This window comes from Magnolia sinica, chromosome 10 (assembly GCF_029962835.1).
Source record: "Magnolia sinica isolate HGM2019 chromosome 10, MsV1, whole genome shotgun sequence".
Lineage (NCBI taxonomy): Eukaryota > Viridiplantae > Streptophyta > Magnoliopsida > Magnoliales > Magnoliaceae > Magnolia > Magnolia sinica.
The window spans coordinates 74,208,088-74,225,789 of record NC_080582.1 but is presented as its reverse complement, the minus strand read 5'-3'; positions in this window follow the sequence as shown (position 1 = coordinate 74,225,789).

Here is a 17,702-nt window from a genome sequence, read left to right as displayed (position 1 = left end):
ATCGTTTTGAGAATGATGGGGAAGTACTGCGTGAATTTATCTCACTTTTGAGAATAAAGCCAATTGTAATTACAAATGAGTGAAAGGTGACATAGACTATGCTTAAAGAATTGCAATAGCTTAATCGCAATAACCCAAGTGGACCACACCATTAAAATCATACATAAAATTACCTTGAAAGTCAAGGTATGGGTCCACCTGAATTTTGAAATGGCTTGATCTTTGGGGTGCTCATATATTCATCCCAGTCATGCCCATGTTCTAAATAGATTGGTGGTTATATCCATTTATTTCATGTGGTGGGATGCATGTTGGGATGGACCATCCCTTATCTGTCCCCTGTTTATCAGATGCAAGCTGAACATTCATGACCAATGGTGCGTGGGGTCCGTACTTGCCGTCAAATCTATTCATTTGACACACTTGATTAAAAGAACAAGAGGAAAATAAAATTTAATTTTTTTAAAAAAAAAAAAAAAACCTCCTACAATAAGGACGCAACAATGCTCATGTGAGCCGCACGTACATAAATTCTGAGGTTTTAGACGTGATTTTCGCCGCACCTACTATGGACATGGATTAGTTACTGACAGCTATAGTAGCTATCTCACTAATGAAGTGATGTTACCAAGTTCCGTGGGCACCACGGTAATATATGTGTTGGACCTACATATGTCCATTCATTTAGTGAGATAATTTGAGGTCATGACCCAAAAAATAAACTGTTCCAAATTTCAAGTGGACCTCATTACATTAAAAAGAAGTGAGGATAGTGATGCCCACCTTGAAACCTTCTTAGGGCTCACTGTGCTTATTTGAAATCCAATATGCTTATAAGTTCACAAACACAAACACGATGTAAAAACACAAATATCAACTTAATCGAAAGCTTCTGTGGGCCCTTATAAGCTTTCAATGGTAAGTGATCAATCCCCAGTGTTTTCTAATGTAGGGTCCACGTGAGCTTTGAATCTACCTCATGGCCCATGCCCTAAAATAATCTCTCCAAATGTATGAATAGTAGGGACAAAACACATACATCATGGTGGGTCCACAGAACTTGGTGACCGCGCTTGAATAGCAACATAGCTACTAATCCACGCCCAGTGCAGACCTCAGTCCTCTATCAAACTGAATTTTAAGATCATGGTGAAGATGTGACAGCACACCTAATAGACTATGATGGACTAGGTAGTTGCCGCGCATGTTCCTTCCACGTACGTTGTTTTTAGTGCAAGTCACGGACTGAGATTCGGCTGTGGCCCCTTAGTACGGAAGTCCATACTGGTTGGTACTCCATAGGCCACACTATCATGTATGTGTTCTATCCATACCATCTATCCATTTTGTCATGTGATTTTAGCCAAGGAACACAAAATGAGGCAGATCTAAATCTCAGGTGGACCACACGAAAGGATATTGTGGTGATTGAATGGCCACCATTGAAAACTTCGTGGAGCCACGAAAGTTTTAGATCAAGTGATATTCATGTTTTCCTTTCATCTTGGCAGTGGACCAAAGGAAGGGTCCCTACTCATGGCTCAATGGTAGAATTTCAACAAAGGTTATGGGTTCGTGTACTCATTATTGTGGTGTATGTGTCTGTGACTGTGTATTAAATAAATAAAGTGTGGTCTACTTAAGATTTGTATACGCTACATGTTTTAGTTCATGCCCTAAAACAACTCAAAAAATGGATAAACATTGTGGATAAAAATACATGCAGGGCAGCGGGCCCCATAGAACAATGACCCTGAGGGGTCAATACTGATCCGGAGTCTCTGGTCACGCCATGCAGTGACCAAGCTTGGACACGGATTGGTTAATGGCCCGGCTGTACCGCGATGTATCTTATCCATGATGTTCATCAATTTGTTTTTCATCCTTCTACGGTATGAACCCAGAATTGAGATAAATTTAAATTTTAAGTGGGCTACACTATAAGAAATAGCGCTTTTTTTTTTTTGACACACACCAGCACACCCACCTATATCACATGGGTGCTTCAACCCATAACCTCAATGTTGAAACCCACGGAGTCTACCACAACCATGAGTAATGACCCAAAATAATGGTTATTGAATACCTACCCTTAAAAAAACCTCTAGAAGGCATAGGAGTTTTGGATCAAGATGGCATTTGTATTTTCCTTTCATCCATATATGTTTGACCTAATCAACATGTTGGATGGCAAATAATCATTACATTTGACTGTTGGAAGATTTTAATGGTGAACGTTCAATCGCCATTGTTTCTTATGATGTGATTCCCACTATAATTGGATCCACTTCATTTTTTTGGCTCATGCCCTAAGATGAGCTTGTAAAATGAATGGATGGCATAGATAAAATATATACATCATGGTGGGACTCACAGAACTTTTCAAGCACTAACTACCACCGAGCTGGTATTGAAGGGGTCACTGTTATACCTGTATTGCGGAATCGACGGATCGACTATGCATCAACATTGGAGATTCAAAATAATAATCTTAAGGCGTACCTGATTAGGAAGATATTCCTGATTACTCGTTGTAGCTGACAAGAATCCTGATTTTTCGCATCTCACACCCTTTAAGAGAACCTTCATTAGGACTAGGGTTTTCTCTCTTATATTGGTGAGGGGATCAAGACATCTATATATAGAAAAGAGAGCTAGAAGCTTACCCATTATACTTTTCCCTTTAGGGTATCCACACCCTAAGTTTTTTATATCTGCCTTAATAACCGAGTATAATGATAGCGGTTCAAGGATCCCACCCCAAACTTATTTATAATGATCACAACTGAAGTGGGGCCCACTGAATCGCTTAATCTGAATAATCCAACAGTCATATCTAAACTGATGATCATGTGTGGCCCACCTGATAGAAGTCTTACAATCACTACCGAAGTCGAGTCCACTATACTGGCCAACCGGCACTGGATAATATGTTTTTATCCAGAGTAGGTGGAGTTTTATATTTCACCATTTCAAAGTTCACCCCATAATAATTTGTACACCTCTTCTGACTCCACGTGTGTGAGCACTGCCCATCCACACGCAGACACACATGACATTATAGAACACGTGTGCCAGTTTTGAGCCTTCCATCAAGAGGAACGTTGCTAGGAACTTTTGGACAAAATAAAAAATAATTCCAAATTCACCTCCACATCGGAGGCGGAAGCGGATTTGCTACTTTTGGCAAAAAAAAAAAAAAAAACCCCTCCAAATTTGAAATTGAATTGTGTACTGAGTAACCCAATACGCTAAGAGGTACTAAGTTGATGTGTCAGGAGCCAATTGGATCTAAGATGTGGGACCGCTTCCCTCTTTCAAACGTTAAAACAAACGCCATTAGCTTTTCTGATCTCTTTCTCTCTCTTCCATGCAAGAAGGAAACGTAGAAGGATCTACCACTGCTTGGAGAGGTTTCAATGGTATGAGTATACTCTATTGGGCCCACTGTAAATGGATATCATCTATACACGCCATCCATCCGTTTTTCAAGCGCATTTTAATGGTTGAGACCAAAATTGAATCATTTCAAAAGCTCAAGTGGACCATGGAACAGGAAACATTGGGAATGATAATTTCCACCGTTGAAACATCACAGTTGCCCTTAGAGAGGTTTCAATGGTGGATGTCATTATCATTGTTGCTTCCTTTGGTGTGGTCCACTGGAGATCTGAGTCTACTTAATTTTTTAGATTATGCAGTAAAATTATCTGAGAAAAGTTATTAACGGCTTCGATAAAATCCTTAAATCACGGTGGACCCCACAGAGCCCTGCCCGGACGGATTACCGTCTGGGCGGGGAAATCCGACTGCGTACTGAGTAATTCAATATGCTCTTATCGTACTGAGTAAACTCTGTTGGGCCCACTGTAAATGGATGTGGTTCATCCAAGCCGTCCATTTGTTTTTCCAGTTCATTTTAGGGGTTCAACCCAAAATTCATGCATATACAAAGTTTAAGTGGACTATACCCCAGGAAAAAGTAAAAAATGCTGATTTCCAACATTGAAAACTTTCCAAGGCCACCAATGATGTTTATTTGTCATCCAACATGTTCATAAGATCAGACAAACATAAATGAAGGGAAAACATAAATATCAGCTTGATCTAAAACTTCGATTGGCCCAAGAATTTTTCAATAGTAGATGTTGAATTCACACTGTTTCCCGTGGTGTGGTCCACTTGAGGCTTGGATATGTTCCATTTTTGAGTTAAAGCCATAAAATTATGTGGTAAAAGAAATGGACGGATTGGATACAATGCATGAATGACAGTGGGGCCCACAGAGTTTACTCAGTACGCAATCCGCTTCCCCAGGCGGGGGTAGGACAGAATCAGCTTCCATTGCATACCGGGTAACTCATTAGCCTTATTAAATTTTGTGACGTTTATGTGTCATTCACCATGATTTATATATCTTATCCACTTCGTTCATCTATTTTACCATATAATTTCAACGCTTAAGCCCAAAAATGAATCATATATAAAGTTCAAATGGACCACACCACAGAAACAGTGTGAATTGAATGTCTACCGTTGAAAAATTCTTAAGGCCACAAAAGTTTTGACTTTTTCCTTCATCCATGTCTTCATGATATCATGAACAGGTTGGATGACAAATAGAAATCATGGTAGGGCCTAGCAAGGTTTCAACGGTGGAAATCATTACTCCTACTGTTTCCTGTAGTATGATCCACTTGATCTTTGGATATGCTTAAATTTTGAGCTAAACGCCTTAAATTAGCTGTAAAAACTAATGGACGGCATGGATAGACCACATGCATTCAAGGTGGGCCCAACTAAGTTTACAATAAAACCATACCGAGTAACTCGTACCCAATCTGATTTTCCTCTGGCAATAGAGGAGCGGTAGATCCTCTCACGTTTTCTCCTTGCACGGAAGAGAGAGAAATAAAGAGAAGTTAATGGTGTTTGTTTTGGCGTTTAGAGGAGGGAAGCAACCCCACATCTTAGAGCCAATAAGCTCGTGACACGTCAACTGAGTACCTCTTATTGTACTGAGTTACTCAGTACACAATCCCATTCCTCCAAATTCACCTCCACATTGGACGCAGAAGTGGATTGGACGGTGTACCACACACCAACCATATAGCTGGTATATTGATGTCAACAAGTTCTGTGGGTCACATCATAAGGTATGTGTTATTTCCAAACTGTCCATCCATTTTTTGAGTTCATCTTAAGGCTTGAACCGAAAGAAAGGCAAATCTAAAGGTCAAGTGGACCACAATGCAAAAAGCAGTGGGGGATCGAACTTCTACCATTTTTGGGGGTCACATATCAATATGAAATTTGTTTTTAGTCTTCAACCAGTTATTTGTGACCTTATGAATAGATTGGATGAAAATAAACGTTACAATGGGCCCTACAAATTTTTCAACGGTGAAAATCATTATCCCCACTACTATTTTTGGTGTTGTCCATTTGAGATTTGGATATGATTCATTTTTTAGAGAATGCTTTAAAATGATGTCCAAAAAATGGATGAACGGTGTGGATATAATAAATACATCATTTTGGGGCCATGTAACTTTGATCTCCTCTGGACCGTTCCTGCAATTCGAAGGTCGAGGAGCGTTGGCGCTTGTCTTCGCACAGCACGTATCTACACCAGTTCTATATCTGTTATGTGGTACACCAGCCAATCCACTTCTCAAAGACGAGCACTGACGCCCCTCGAGCTCTGAATTGTTTGAACGGTTCAAAGGAGATCAAAGTTACATGGCCCTGCAGTGATGTATTTATTATATCTACACTGTTCATCTATTTTTAGAGCTTATTTTAGAGCATTATCCTAAAAATGAATCATATCCAAAGAGCATTATCCAAAAAATAAATCATATCCAAAGATCATCTGTACCATACCAAAATAGTAACAGAGATAATGATTTTCATCGTTAAAAATTTCATAGGGCCCACCATAATGTTTACTTTCCATCCAATCCGTTCATAAGGTCACAAAGACCAAAATGAAGAGGAAAAACAAAATTTCATATTGATCCAAAACTTCCGTAACCCTAAAAAGGTTTCAATGGTAGACGTCGAATCCCCCACTGCTTTTTTTTAGTGTGGTCCACTTGATAGATAGATTCGTCTTATTTTTCGCCTCAAGCCTTAAATTTATCTCCCCCAAATGGATGGGCAGTTTGGATATTACACATACCTCATGATCTGAAACACTGAACTCGCTGACGTTAATACAGCAGCGATATAGCCGGTGCGAGGTACACCAGCCAATCCGCTTCCATCGGACGCGCACCGGATACCAGTGCTATCCCGACATTCCCGAGCTCAGAACAAGGAGGACTCCGAGGGGCCCACCGTGATATATAGTTCTAATCCACACAGTTTATCCATTTTTTTAAATATTATTTAACTGAATAAATAAAAAATGAGGTAGATCCAAGGATGAGGTGGACCACACCTAAGGAAGCAGCGGTGATAACGACACCCACCATTGAAACCTTCTTAGGGCCCACCTTGATTTTTACTTGCCATCCAACCTATTCATAAATAAGATCATATAGAACTGGATGAGGGGAAAATACAAATATAACCATGATCAAAACTTCTGCAGCTCCAAAGAAGTTTTTAATGGATGATGCTTAATCCCCCCGTGTGGTCCACTTAAGCCCTAGATCTGCCTTGGTTTTTGTTCTATACTTTAAAATAATATGTAAAAATGGATGGACGGTGTGGATGAAACTCACACCTCACGGTGGGCCCCCCCGGGGGGTAGTACCCAATCCCCGTCCCTCCACGTCGTACAAAAACAAATGGGCGGTCAGAACTTAGAATGGGTTTGCTTTGAATGTGGGTTTAGTTCGTACCTTGTGGCCCACCTGAGAACCGAAACTGCCTTTTCTTTAGGTAAAAGATGCAAGCATTATTTCTAACCAAGATGGAAACCTCGAATCTCCAGCACGTATCTTAGTTTGCGTGTGTGCCGTTCATGTTTTGTATGATGTGTCGTGGTTCAATGTGGGCCCTTCATGGGGTGCGGTTGGGGTGGATCCCTAGCTGTGGGGCCCACTGTAATGCATGTGCCTTACATCCACACCGTCCATCCAATTCGACAGCTCATTCCACGGCATGAACCAAAAAATAAGTAGATCCGAATCTTATGTGGATTACACCACAAGAAACAATTGTGATTAAATCCTCACCATTAAAAAATTCATGGGGTCACCGGAATGTTTATTTTCCATCAAACCTATTGGTCGGGTCACAAAGAGTAGGATGAAGGAACCAAGCGTGGATTGACTACTACCCCCACCAAGACCCAGCTAGAGACATACTCTCCTGTAGGGAGATTTGTGGAGTCTGGTCTATCAATTCGATTCATCCATTTTGAAAGATCATTTTAGAGTAGGGGCAGATCAAAGGTTCAAGTACACCATACCATTGGAAATAGTTAAGCTCACATGGACATGTTTAACGGAAAAATATAAATAGCAGCTTGATTTAAAACTTTCATGGCACCCAAGAGGTTTAAGGAAGTAGGTATTCAATTCCAACTATTTCCTGTGCGGTGTGGTCTAGTTGAGCTTTGGATTTGCCTCATTTTTTTTTTTTATTTATCTTCAACTAAAATGATATATCAAATTGGATTAAAAGAGTGGATAAAACACATATGGTGAGCCCCATAAAGTCCTATGGCAGGACCATTGGTCTCTGGTTAGGTCCCGGTGTGGGTAGTACTAGTTCCCGCCGGAAGGGACCACACAAATTTCAGCTCGATTCAAAACTTTTGTGGCCCATGAATAATGCCTTAAAATAAGTTTTCGAAACCGGTGAATGGCATGAGTATAAGGAATATACATAAGGTGGTCCCACAATTCAAGGATCCACCCACCTGGACGCTCTTTCAGATGTTGGACTCAAATTGCATAGTGTAGACTGTGTGGGCATCACCATGATGTAAGTGTTTTATCCATGCCTTCCATCTTGCCAACTCATTTTAGGGTATGGGCCCAACAATGAAACAGATCCCAATCTCAAGTGGGCCACACTACAGGAAACAGTGAAGATTAGATGCCACCATTAAAAACTTCCTAGTGCCCACTGTAATGTTTGTTTTCCATCCAACCGGTTGATCTGGTCACATAGACTTAGATAAAAGGAAAATAAATATTTACTTGATTTAAAACTTTTGTAACTCAGGAAAGTTTTTAATAGTGGCTGTTCAATTTCCACTGTTTCCTAAAACGTGGCTTAAGATTTGAATGTATTTCATTTTTTAGCTCAAATTATAAAATAAGTTGTCATGAAGGATGGACTGGATAGATAAAACACAAAAATTATGGTGGGCCCACTAAGCTTTTACAGTAGCACCAAGTACCTAGGTCTGAATTGTCAGATGAGTGAATAGGCTATAGACACGGGTAAAATCTATAAGGCCCACCAAGATATATGTATCTTACCCACGCTGTTCATGCATTTGAAAAGCTAACTTTACAAGCATGAGACCAAAATTCAAGCATATTCAAAAGCTTAAGTGAACCACACTCTAGTAAAAAGTGTTGATGCTATTTTCTGGATCTTCCTCGCTAGATTGCCATGTACCTGCAAAAGAGAAGTAATGGAGACTCTGATTGCTGCGAGGGACCATCCGATGCCTAAGTTAAGACAAAGGATCTGAGTCTAGTCGAGTTAGGGTTTTGTGTATACCTTTTACTGTAGGTGAGGTCTCTATTTATAGTTGTTTGGAGCCAATTATGTAGGTGGCAGCTTCCTTACTTAATAGGTGCATATTATAGAAGGGATTTCCTTCTGAATTAGTCGTCCTTATTCTCTCAAGGTCTTTGGCAGGATCCCAAAGAGATCTCATCTTGATGACATCTCCAAGTGGTCGGACTCCAAGAGGTTCAGAATTGACAACTGAGTCCAACCTTATAAGCAATATAGTCGAGGTCCATGGTTGGTCTCTTATGTTTGAGGCTGACCTTATGGTCTAGTCAATCAGGGCCTTGTGGTCTGAGTAGAATCGTTGATCGTGGTTGGGATCTTCAGTCGATAGAGGTTGTGCTCAACAGCATGAGCCAAGCCGATCCTGTTTATGCCCCCTGTTCCTTGTAGGGAGGAAGTAAACTAACTATTTTTCCTGTTATCTTTCCTCATGGTTGTCATTGGACGGCAAGACTCAAGCTCTTATCCGGCCCCTCTTATTTGTGTTTGGCATTCTTTCTTATTCCGGTTATTCTGGTCAATCTATTTTGATCCATAACAAAAATTATGAATTAAAGGTTTATTGTTGGTTACAACAATTTAGTTGATATTTGTGTTTTTTCTATACTCATGTACATGTAATCTTATTATAGAAAATAAAAATAAAGAAGTTAGATAACAAATAAACATTACATTAGAAAGGTTTCAAAGGTGTACGGTATTATCCAACTGTTTCCAATGGCATACTTCAATTGAGACTCGTTATGTTTGAATTGTGGATTCATGTCATGATAAGACGGACGACAGAATTCACTCGGTACGCTTGGCTACTCGGTTCGCTGTCCGCTTCCCGCTTCCTGATGTCAGGGTTCCCCTGGGTTAGGTGGGGAGCATGTGTCAGATATATGAATGTACGGTATATGTGACAGAGGTCCTGGCCACTCATCATGTAAGCACTAGTGCGAACGTACCGTGTACGAAAAATAAGGTCGGTACACTACTCAATTAGACACGTATTTACTTGGTTCTTTATCTTTTTTTGTTACCGTCCATTTTTCTTACGCGAGTTTTGACATAATCACATGATTGATTACAGGACTACAATAATTATCTGTCGGTGGCATTTTTAAATTGCGGCCCACCTGATGAATGGCTTAATCTCTGACATGTGTTGTGGCTCTTACACGAAGGGCCCTCGTTGAATCACAACCGTTCCTTCTTTAAGGGCATATTGGATTTTTTTAGAGTAAAGGTAAATGCATAGAAAATGGGTGATGATTATTTCCCCATGCAATTATTTCACTGTTCCTTGGTTGATTTGGCTCTTAATTTTTGTTACGCTGAACTTGAGAATACTGCCAAATATATGTGAGGCCCACCGTGATGTATGTAGATTATCCACATCGTTCATCTATCATGCCTAATGAATTTAAGGCATGAGCTAAAAAATGAGGTAAATTCAAAGTTCAAGTGGACCACACCATAATAAAAATGAATTTGAACACTCATCGTTGAAAACTTGTTGGGCCCACTGTTTACTTTAGTATAGGCCACTTGAATGTTAGATTTGACTCATTCTTTGGCTAATGGGTTAAAATGTTTTGGCGAGATGGATGAACAACAGGAATATGTGGTACAACGATGGGGCCTACAAATTTATATCAGCAATTTTAGACTTTTTTTCAAAGCAAAAATACCATTGTAATTTCAAAATTGGGAAATTGTAAAAAATAGCTATTTCCAAGAGATTTACACTGAACTTGGAAAATCAAAACGGGCCTTAAAGGATGGAGTTGGGTTTTGCTGAAACTAGAGCTGTACACGAGTTGAACTGGGTCGAGCTTGGCATAGCTCGGCTCAGTCCTCAAGCCCAGCTAGCTCAGCTTGAATCGGTCAACAACTCAGCCACTTTGAGCATGTACGATGTTTTCTCATGGAATACATTTTCAATCTCTCAAGGAGTACAAAATAGTAATAATATTTTTACAAGTATTTCATCAAATACCTAGAAATCAACATCAAAATCAAACAATTGGTGGGTAACATCAAAATCAAACACCCGGTGTGTCCATTCCTTCAGCACCAGCACTTCGTTGAGTTATTTTATCAAACACTCAGCGAGTAGCATCCGTACCGAGCAGCTGATTCGATCTGAGTTTCTTCGAATTGAGGTTCAACTCTAGTCGTGTCAAACCCGAGCAAGCTCCAACTTGACTCAAAAAATTTTCGAGCTCTAAAAACTAACTCAACTTAATCTGAATCCAATTTTAAGCCAAGATGACTTGAGTTTTTCAAATTTGAAATAAGCAAGGTGGCCAAGCTAACTCAACTCGTGTACAACTCAACCGAAGCCAACTTGCCACTGGGTGTTAGCCAATAGCACTATAGTGGGTGTTTCCTTGACCGTTGGCCCACCTGATGTTTATTTAACATCCAATCTGTTGATAATATCACAAAGACATGGATGGAGGGGAAACATAAATAACATCTTGTTCGAAACATTCTGCGGCCCGCATGAAGTTTTTAATAGTCATTCACCGTTGTTTTCTGTGGTGGGGTTAACTTTAGATTTGGATCTGCTTTTATCTTTGGAACCATGCCCTAAAATGATCTGGAAAAACAGATTGACGGCGTGGATAGACTCAAGGTGGGCCTCACGGTCAGGAAAAGGCCCATTAAGGCGTTACTCGTGTAACACTTATCCCAACATCCAAAGTGCACTCGTTTCGTGCGTTGAAACGAGCCACACGTGTTATCCCAGACCATGTAGTCAGTTTGGCAAATGCGATCATAAGATGGACCAGGCATGTACACAGAATCCCAACCGTCGATCAATTTCCTTCACCGTTAATATGTTTTGCATACTCGGGCTATGCTTGCATAAGATCATATGCGCCCGAATTTTCACATACGGCAATAACGTTTTTGGATTACTTGGGAAGTGGTTTAGATCTCTCACATGTGTGTTTATGGTTTCCACGTGCGATTCGAGTGCACTCTTGAAGTTTACACAGGCAAGTGCAATTAACATTCCTCACCACTCACGGGCGACAAGACGTTAGGTGCGGCTGTCTGTTGCGGAACACGCTGATATCCAACGTAGTACTCGTGTATGTGATCTGGCACATGTACTAGATGGGACCCAAAGTGGATCGTCACTGTCCCAAAACTCGGTGGGCCCCCCATATGTTTTATCCGTGTTGTTGATACAAACAACAAGTCAAATCTGTAAAAACTGGTCATCCAAAGATCATTTGATGCCATTGAGCACGGGACGATGTGATCGGAAAAATCCAAAAATTCTATGCTTTATTGTTGGACTGTTTTGGTGTTTTCTTGATGCAAACGACATATCGTCGATATCATTGAAGTCCCATTGAAAGTGACAGCAAACACATGTAAAATTATGTAAGTATAAGATTTGTTTCCTATTTTGATTGTGATACGATATCATACCCTGTATATCAAGTGTAATCATGATTTCGGTAGGAAGAAAGTTATTCTAGGTTTTTTAAATTCGCATACGAGAGTTTCAAGGGCATTACTTAGCTTGTAAGGTAGATTTGATGAATGATAATCTCTATCTCTAGTCATTTTATGCTTTCATAGCCATTGTTGTCATTTTGTGCAATAATTTTTTCACGCAAATGGCTTTTCCATGTAAAATTTGATTGGCTTGTGTTTGAACATAGTTGTAGGATTGGAGTATTTTGCTTGATTTATCTTTGTGTGCTTTATGATTCCCAAACAATCCATACCACCAACCCACTTTTTCAGCTCATTTTAGACTATGAACTCAAATGTGAAGCATATCCAAATCTAAAATAAACCACACCATAAGAAACACTGGTAATTAAATACTTACCGTTAAAAACTTCCTAAGACCTACCATCATTTTTATTTACCATCCATCGGTGATTGGGCCACTTAGAATGGATGAAAGGAAAACAAAATTACCAGCTTCATCCAAAACTTTTGTTCAATCACCAATGTATCCCATGGCGTGGTTCACTTGAGATTTGGATTTGCCCGGTTGTTGGGTTCATGTCACGGTGAAAACAGAAATATAAGGTTGATCTAATGTTTTTTTGTAGCCATGGTGTAGTTTACTTGAGATTTGGATGGGTCTTATTTTGGGGCTCAAGTCATAATATGAACCGTCGAAATAGATGAATGGCATGGATGAAACATATAAATCATGGTGAGGGTATAGAACTTTTTCAATAGCACACAAAAGGACTTCCGAGTCCCTTTGGTTAGAGTGGGAACACATGTCAGAGATCTGGGTGGATGGTACACGTGGCAGAGATCCTGGCCATTCATCATGTGAGCCCCCATGAACATATCATGATGTGCAAAAAAACAAGTCAGTACACTTATCAACTAGACAGGTATTTACATGATTTTATTACGTTTTTATCCTTACCATCCATTATTCTCATGTGAGTTTGACATGGTCGATTATGGAACCAACTTAATCTTTTGTTGTTGCCATGTTTACACACCCATTTAATCTTTTGTTGTTGGCATGTTTATGGCTTAATCTCTAACACGTGTTGGTGGGAAACTAACACACAACTTTACAAGGGCTAGTGCATTTAGCATTTAGTCATGGGTGAAAAGAAGTTACATGGGTTGAGAAAAGCCGTGGAAGCAAATTTGATATTCAGATCAAATAGTTAAAAGTTAATGCAAGCAAGCAGTTACAAACGCAGAGCATATATGTGTTTTTACATGGAAGAATCCTTGTGGGAAAAAACCATGACATAAAGTGACACCAAATTCCTATAAAAATGAGTCATATGAGAATATAAGAATGTACAGATCATAAAACCCTTATTTTTTCCTCTCCAGACCTTAAATATGTTTAAGCCTCAATTATAATACCATAATTCCACAATTACACCCATATATACAGCATAACACATGTAATAGGAAACTAATTGCTTAATTACATAAAATCACACGCGGCGTCGATCAAAGCATCAATTAATTGCTACCAATCAAGCAATTCTTAATCGATCGAGCTAGCATGTTTGAGCAATCGAACACGCCCAAATGTATCCAAAGAGTTTAGAGGTATTTTTCAAATTTTGTTGATCAATTAAGACTATCTAAAATTATCATGAGGCCAATATGCATAATTCAGGGTTTACTCAATTGATTGACTATGAAGGTCAATTTGTCAAACCCCTGTTTCATGTACAGACTTGTGACATCTCATAATAAGGTGGGGTTGTGTGGTAGAATATATCTTACACATGTACTAAGTGCGACCGAAAATGGATAGTCATTGTCCCAAATTTCAAGATAGTTCACTTGTCGGGGTGGCCCACTTGAAAAGTGGATTGAACACTAATGGTGGGTTGATAGTGAATACTTGTAAATTTCCCATTGGCTCAGCATTTATATGAAGGCATACATATCTTTGGTAGGTAAAAAATAAGATAGGTGTCCCTCGACTTGCAGTGGACCGATGGCCCACTATTTTTTATTTCCTTGTATGGTGCTTTGTTTATAAGCTTTTCTCATTTTCTTATGGCAATTTTTTTAATTAAATCTATCTTTATAGGGTCTACGATCACTCGATCAGAGCTGCTCACTAGCCTTGAGTGATGCTTGAGTCCAACTCTCCCCCTTTATGGCCAATTTCTAACGCTTCTTTGGGTGTGTAGGTGTGGTTTTACTGGAGTGATGCGTGGGCATGATTTTCGGCAAGTGCTGATTGCTGGATCTGCTTTTAAGGCTCTAGGCCCGAGAATCTCTTGTCCGGATCCAGTAGGTGTGCTCATGATGGGCAGAGGATCTTGCCTCTTGGCTTGGTTGGATATTCAATGGTTATATTGAGTGGCCAAGGGGCAGTTTTATTGAATCTTAGTCAATCCTTCAAGGATTAGTTTTTTTTTTAAATTTTTTAATCCAAATTTAGGTAGGGTATTTATAATAGCATAAATGTTGACTAAGCTTATTATGAGGAAGAAGTTCGTTTGGTGCATGATTTCTCTTGAACTTGTTATTGCTTAGCGAATAGTGACATTTGAGTAGTTGTTATTAAAAGTATTTTTTAACACTACTAAAAAAACTGGTCTTCCTGTAAAAGAATGTTGAGGTGGTGACATGCTTGTTTACATGTTTTCATAAGAGAAAACATCTATTTATAAAATGTGTTTTTCCCATCCTCTTTGTGTACATACGGACATACATACATAAGTGGTGAAGCATAGTACTCTTATTTTTACCCACACACTTTCCGTGTACTGTTGTTTGTGTGAGGATGACCATTTCATAGGGAGAGAGAGGTATTCTATTAATTAATGTTCTTAAGTATTTTTGAGTACGAAAATTCATTATATAAGTGAGAGAAAAGTTAGTGTTGTATTTTTGTTTATTTTATTTTTAGTACATAATTTTATTTTATTTTTTTATTTATTGTTGTCATATTGAGTAGGTGAAGCCATATAAATCTCTCTTATTTATTGTTTTTTAAATATATTTTTATATATTTTATGCTTGCCTTAAATAATTAGGCATGGGTCCACAGCAGCTTGTACTAAAACTTCTTCTCATAGGTGGACAAAGTTCCGAATCCACACAACACCCGTGATTCCATCATCTTCGAGTCCTCGGGGAGGAGAAGTTGTGCTGAGAGGTGGTTTCCTTGAAGCCTTCCGCATGGAGTTCCTGTGCTTGGATGTAGGTGGGGCTTACTGTGATGTTTGGGATAAATCCACCCTACCAATCTATTTTGTGAGATCATTATAAAATATATGACTAAATTTGGAACAAATCTAAAACTCAAGTGGGCCATGCGAGAGGAAAAATAGAAAAGGAATTTCCTTTCATTGAAATCTTTCTGGCTCCAACTTGATATTTATATGCAATCCAAACCATTTATAAGGTCATTCTGGCTGGGATGAAATGAAATCACAAAAATCTTAGCCTGATACGAAGCTTTTGTGGTGCATGAAAGTTTCAACGGTGGTCATTGAATCCCCACTATTTTCTCTCGTGTAGCACAGTCAAGTTTTATATCTACTCCATTTTTTGTCGCATATCTTAAAATGATCTCACAAAAAAGATAGATGGAGTGGATTTCTAACAAACATCACAGTGGGCCACCATCATCCCATGCTGCTGCTCAGAATTGTGCGCCCCACTATCCAGTCGACATGTGCGTGCAAGATCTGCGCCGTTCATCTGGCTGGCCCTGCTCTTTATGTGCACAGGCCAAAACTCAGGCTGACTAGCCTTCAAGTGGGCACACATGCAAGGCACACCTGATAGGGATCGAATTAACTATTACCTGGGTAACACCTTAGTGGCCCACCTTCATATATTTGTAGTACATCCATGCCGTCCATCTGTTTTTTCATCTCAATTTAGGATGTGATCTCATACCTTAAGAATATCCATATCTCAGATGGACCACACCACCATAGACAGTGATGAATGACCATTAAAATCTTTTTGTGGGCCACGAATTTTTTTGGATCAAGCTAATATTTGTACTTTCCCTTAATTCAGGTCTTCTTAACATTATTAGCAAGTTGGATGACAAATAAATATTACTAAAACCTTAATATGGCCCTTGGGAATTTTTAATGGTGAGGCACTCAATCACCAATGTTTCCTGTGGCATGGTCGACCTTAGATCTGAATCTCCTTAAGTTTTAGGAAAACATCCTAAAAATCTCTTGAAAAACGGATGGACGGTGTGGATATACAACACACCATCAAGGTGGGCCCCACAGTAAGGGTAACACCCACTAAGATGTCACAACCGTAACACCTAATCTAAATAAAGGGGCTGATTTCTGGACCATGGAACATGGAAAAGGACCCACGTGAAAAATCGAGTATATTAGACGCCATATCGTCACTTGCGGACAGGGAAGGATTCGGAGTCTCGCCATCGTCGTCTACTTTATGAAATGACGAAAATGACCTCCTTGGACGCGTACCTTTCTGTCGCCCGTTTCCAGAGCATGCACGTGCAAAGCGAACAAGTCCCTGAGCTTTCGTAGGTCCCACCTACGCCCTATCCGAACGGAAGCGGATTGCATCCTACCCCCCTCCGGGCAGAGCTCTGTGGGGACCACCGTGAAGTAAAAGTCTTATCCACGCCGTCCATACATATTAAAAGATCATTTTATGGCTTGATCTAAAAAACGAACCAGGTCCAGATCTCCAGTGGACCACACCAAAAGAAGCAGTGGTGATAATGACACCCACCATTGAAACCTATCTAAGGGTCACTGTGATGTTTTTTTTTGCCATCCAACCTATTCATAAGGTCATGTATACCTGGATGAAGTGAAAACACAAATATCAGCTTGATCCGAAACTTCTGTAGCTCCCAAGAAGTTTTTAATGGTGGACCTTCAATCCCAAATTTGTGGCCCACTTAAGCCTTAGTTCTGTCTAATATTTGGTTTAATATTGTATAATGATCTGTAAATAGGGATGGACGGAGTGGATAAGACGTTTGAATCACGGCGGCCCCCACAGAGCTCTGCCTGGACGGATATGGGTTAGGAAGCAATACGCTTCCTATCCGAACTCGAGTTTACACGCATCACACGAGATAAAAACATGCGCATGTCTGGAATCGGATCTGTGAACAAAGTGGGCCTCACGTAGACATAATCTTTAAGAAGAATCAACCCCGTCCAATCATCAAGCAGTCCAATTCTATTAAAACAGTGGACGGTTTGGAAAAAATTCCAACGGCCCAAATTCAAATTAAAGCATCGTGGAGTTTCTACAACACCAAAAGTATTAATTTTCTCCCTATTGTGTAATTGACCATATCATGATAATCAACGGTTCAGATCTTCTGTAAGAACCCGTTTTGGCATGCGTGAGGCGTGAAAAGGTGCTTCTAAGGAAACGGATTGGCTACTCCCTGCCATCAGCCAATGGCTGATGGTCGGTGCTCTGTGGGACCCATCATGATGTATGTGTTTCATCCATGCCGTCCATCTATTTTTCTAGATTATTTTATGATATAAGAC